The sequence below is a fragment of the Herpailurus yagouaroundi genome, unplaced genomic scaffold (assembly GCF_014898765.1).
Source record: "Herpailurus yagouaroundi ecotype Mexico unplaced genomic scaffold, PumYag 201, whole genome shotgun sequence".
Lineage (NCBI taxonomy): Eukaryota > Metazoa > Chordata > Mammalia > Carnivora > Felidae > Herpailurus > Herpailurus yagouaroundi.
In genome coordinates this window covers 779,422-785,161 of record NW_024412432.1, presented here as the reverse complement: position 1 = coordinate 785,161, position 5,740 = coordinate 779,422, and positions in this window count along the sequence as shown.

The window sequence follows — 5,740 nt, the reverse complement described above, 5'->3', positions numbered from 1 at the left end:
ATATATGGCACAAAAACAGACACATAGACCAATGGAAAAGAATAGAAACCCCAGAACTAGACCCACAAACGTATGGCCAACTCATCTTTGACAAAGCAGGAAAGAACATCCAATGGGAAAAAGACAGTCTCTTTAACAAATGGTGCTGGGAGAACTGGACAGCAACATGCAGAAGGTTGAAACTAGACCACTTTCTCACACCATTTACAAAAATAAACTCAAAATGGATAGAGGACCTGAATGTGAGACAGGAAACCATCAAAACCCTAGAGGAGAAAGCAGGAAAAGACCTCTCTGACCTCAGCCGTAGCAATTTCTTACTTGACACATCCCCAAAGGCAAGGGAATTACAAGCAAAAATGAACTACTGGGACCTTATGAAGATAAAAAGCTTCTGCACAGCAAAGGAAACAACCAACAAAACTAAAAGGCAACCAACAGAATGGGAAAAGATATTTGCAAATGACATATCGGACAAAGGGCTAGTATCCAAAATCTATAAAGAGTTCACCAAACTCCACACCCAAAAAACAAATAATCGAGTGAAGAAATGGGCAGAAAACATGAATAGACACTTCTCTAAAGAAGACATCCAGATGGCCAACAGGCACATGAAAAGATGCTCAACGTCGCTCCTCATCAGGGAAATACAAATCAAAACCACACTCAGGTATCACCTCACACCAGTCAGAGTGGTCAAAATGAACAAATCAGGAGACTATAGATGCTGGAGAGGATGTGGAGAAACGGGAACCCTCTTGCACTGTTGGTGGGAATGTAGATTGGTGCAGCCACTCTGGAAAACAGTGTGGAGGTTCCTCAAAAAATTAAAAATAGACCTACCCTATGACCCAGCAATAGCACTGCTAGGAATTTACCCAAGGAATACAGGAGTACTGATGCATAGGGGCACTTGTACCCCAATGTTTATAGCAGCACTCTCAACAATAGCCAAAGAAAGAACCTAAATGTCCATCAACTGATGAATAAAGAGGTTGTGGTTTAAATACACAATGGAGTACTACGTGGCAATGAGAAAGAATGAAATATGGCCCTTTGTAGCAACGTGGATGGAACTGGAGAGTGTTATGCTAAGTGAAAGAAGCCATACAGAGAAAGACAGATACCATATGGTTTCACTCTTATGTGGAGCCTGAGAAACTTAACAGAAACTCATGGGGGAGGGGAAGGAAAAAAAAAAAGAGGTTAGACTGGAAGAGAGCCAAAGCATAAGAGACTCTTAAAAACTGAGAACAAACTGAGGGTTGATGGGGGGTGGGAGGGAGGGGAGGGTGGGTGATGGGTATTGAGGAGGGCACCTTTTGGGATGAGCACTGGGTGTTGTATGGAAACCAATTTGACAATACACTTCATATATTGAAAAAAATAAAAATAAAAAATATATATTATATATATAATATATAATATTATATTATAAAGAACTGTCAATTGTTTTATTAGTATAATGACTAGCGTTAGGGACTCCCTTGACAAGATGAAATCACAGAAATTGGATATAAAACAAAAAGAAATGTCTACATCCAATGTAAATTTCCCTTCTTTAAAAAAAAATATTTCTTTTACTTATTTTTTTTATTTTAGAGAGACAGAAAAGAGTGGGAGAGAGAGAGAATCCCAAGCAGGCTCCATGCCTAGCACAGAGCCCGACACAGGTGTTGATACCTGAGCCGACATCAAAAGTTGGATGCTTAACCGACAGAAGCACCCAGGCACCTCTGAAGACATTTTGAGCCTGACATCTAGATGCCTTTTGGACTGGATAACTTCAGAACTGAGAAGTTCTGGCTTATGGAGCACCTGGGTTACTCAGTCAGGTAAGTGTCTAACAAGAGTTAGATTTTGGACCAGGTCATGATCTCACGTTTCATGATTTCCAGCTGTGTGTTGGGTTCTGCACTGTCAGAGTGGAGTCTGCTTAGGATTCTCACTCCCTTTCTCTGCCCCTCCCCTTCTGACATGCGTGCTCTCTCTCTCTCTCTCAAAATAAATAAACTTAAAAAAAACTGGCTTATAATTTGATCCAATCATTAATCACTGTTTTTCTTTTGTTCCCATAGAAATGCCTCTTACTGACTACCTGATTATTTGAATCATAGACCTAACTTTGAGAACATCCCTGAAATAACCACCTCCTGAAATGAATTTTACTAAACTGACCTATTGTCAGGACTAAGAGGCTGGTTCAGTGAGATAAAACCACCTACCAGCTAACTCTGAATGTGTGCAATGGTAGGCTGCCCCCAAATGTGCCACTTTGGCTTACTATTTTAAATAAATCACTTAAGAAAACCCAAAGTTACTTAAGAAACAGCCAATGCCAAACGAATACTCTGATCCCCCTAAAAGGGACCATTGCTATACCAGGATGTAAAAAGACAACCTTATCACCAGAGACAGGGATTTTAAGGCTGAGAAGGCTGTCTAAACAACCCGTGTTACTTTTTCCTAATTTACTACGCCAGCCCAAATCTGTTTAGAATTCCTAATTAAAGTTCCTGGACATAAATTTTCTTTGTCCTGTCAATTCCTCACAGATTTATCATCTCTTTGTCTAAACAGTATAAAAGCTTTCTGTCTTGGTCATTTCTTTAGGTCTCAATTTCATTATTGGGTCTTTGTGAACACATAATAAAACTTTAGTTTTTCTCCTATTAATTGGTCTCATGTTAATTTAATTCTTAAACCAGCCAGAAGACCTTGAAAGGTAAAAGGAAAAGTTTTTCCTCTACTACATACTCTCCTTCAACTTCCTATGCCTTGACCCAGGCTGGAAAAGGAGAGAAATGAGTCATAGCCATCATCACAGTAAGCTCTGCCAAATTCTCTCTCACTTGACATGGTCACTAAGAGAGCGAACAAAAAGATATTTGGTCTGGGTGTTGCTAAACTAATATTAAGAATAACTCACATGTATATAGCATTTCGTATGGGCCAGGTACAAAGAATCATATACAAGCTCATTTAATCTTCACAACCTTAACAGGCGGGTACCATTAACACCCCCATTTTGGAGATAAGAAAAAATTAAGGCACTAAGAGGTAATTGTTAGCCAGTAGTTAACTAGTGGAACCAAGGTGATTCCTAACTCTTGATGGATTTTATGTCTTAATTTCTCCTTCTGTCAAAGAGGGTAAGGAATACAACTAATAAATGATTAAACACATTTTATTTAAGGCTCCTTATAGAGTTGTCCAAGTTACAATGTCAAGGTTGAATTTAAAATAACAGATTGCAATATAGGAGAGGAAGATGGTGGCAGAAAAGGAAGACCCTAGGCTGGCCTTATTCCACAACTAGATAATGATCAAATCATCCTAAATACCTCAGAAATAGATCTGCAGACTGACAAAACAAACTCCACAAGTAAAGGGAGAGAAGAGGCCACATTAAAGAAGGTAGGAAGTGCACAGATGGGGTTTAGGGGAAAAACAGATTGTGGGTGCTATAGTGGGGGAGGGAGGCATGGTTTCAGAGAAGGGTGAGAGACAGAGGAGCATACAGAGGAACACACAAGGAGAACATTTCTCCAAAGCCATTGGCTTGGAACATGAGAGGGGTTGAATTTCCTGAGTTCTTGTAAATCATGAAGCTTAAAGCCTGGAGTTTTAAAGATCAGCAGTCTTGGCTGCTTGGATAGAGCCTTGCTTGGATAGAGCCCTGAGGGCACTGCCATGCTCCTGGAGAGAAGGCAGACAAACAACCAGCGGGACAGACGGCAGCATGGAAAGTGATTTGAAGAACACTTGGTGTACACAAGGGGAAGATTATTTACTCTTCTTGGAAGGTGTTCCTGAGAGGTAGTGTTCATGGAGATGGCCCTCTGGGGACAAAGGAGCAAACTAGTGCAGCCACTCTGGAAAACAGTATGGAGGCTCTCAAAAAATTAAAAATAGAAGTACCCTATGACCCAGCAATTGCACTACTATTTATCCAAAGGATACAAAAATGCTGATTCAAAGGAGAACATGCACCCCATTGTTTACAGCAGCACTATCAACAACAGCCAAATTATGGAAAGAGCCCAAATGTGCGTCAACTTATGAATGGATAAAGAAGCTGTGGTATATTTATACAATGGAATACTACTCAGCAATGAAAAAGAATGAAATCTTTCCATTTGCAACAATGGGGATGGAACTAGAATGTACTATGCTAAGTGAAATAAATCCGTCAAAAAAAGGTAAATATATGATTTCACTCATATGTGGAATTTGAGAAACATAACAGATGAACATAGGGGAAAGGAAGGAAAAATAAGACAAAAGCAGAGAGGGAAGCAATTCACAGGAGACCCCTAAATACATGGAACAAACTGAGGGTTGCTGTAGGGGAGGTAGATGGAAGAATGGATTAAATGGGTGATGGGCATTAAGGAGGGCACTTTTTGGGATGGGCATTGGGTGTCATATGTAAGAGATGAATCACTGGGTTCTACTCCTGAAGCCAAGACTACTCTATATCTAACTTGAATTTAAATTAAAAACAAACAAACAACCAAACCAAACCAAACCAAACCAAAACAAAAAAGTCATTCATTATGATCAAGTGGGATTTATTCCTGGGTTGCAAGGGTAGTTCAATATTTGCAAATCAATCATTGTGATACACCAACAACATTAATAAGAGAAAAAATAAGAACCATATGATCATTTCAATACATGCAGCAAAAGCATTTGACAAAGTACAACATCCAGTCATGATAAAAGCCATCAACAAAGTAGGTTTACAGGGAACATAATACCTCCATATAACAAAGGCCATATATGGAAAACCCACAACTAATATTGTCCTTTAAGGGAAAACCTAAATGCCTTTCCTAGGGTCAGGAACAAGACAGGGATGTCCACTCTCACCATTTTTATTCAGCATATTACTGGAAGTGCTAGCTGAAGCAATCAGACAACAAAAAGAAATAAAAAGCATCCAAATTGGCAATGAAGAAGTAAAACTTAACACTATTTGCAGATTACATGATTCTATATTTAGAGAACCTGAATGACTCCACCAAAAAAACCCTACTAGAACTAATAAACGAATTCAGTAAAGTCATAGGATACAAAATAGATATACAGAAATCTGTTGCATTTCTATACACCAATAATGAAACAGCAGAAAGATAAATTACAAAAACAACCCCATTTACAACTGCACCAAAGGAACTGTAAATAAACAATAAACCTAGGAATGAACCTAACCAAAGAGGTGAAAGCCCTGTAGTATGAAAATGATAACACACTGTTGAAAGAAACTGAAGAAGACACAAAGAAATGGAAAGATATTCCATGCTCATGGATTGAAAGAATAAATATTGTTAAAAAATCTATAATACCCAAAGCAATTTAACATTTAATGCAATCCCTATCGAAATACCAACAGCATTTTTTGTAGAACAATCCTAAAAATTGTATGGTATCACAAAAGACCCCAAAAAACCAAAGCAATCTTGAAAAAGAAAAGCAAAGTGGAGGCATCACAATTCCAGACTTCAAGTTATATTACAAAGCTGACTTAATCAAAGAAGACTGGTACTGGCACAAAAACAGACACATAGCGGGTGCTTGGGTGGCTCAGGTTGGTTAAGTGTCCGACTCTTCGATTTCAGCTCAGGTCATAATCTCATGGCTTGTGAGTTTGAGCTCCTCTGCACTAACAGTGTGGAGCCTGCTTGGAATTCTTTCTTTCTTTCTTTCTTTCTTTCTTTCTTTCTTTCTTTCTTTC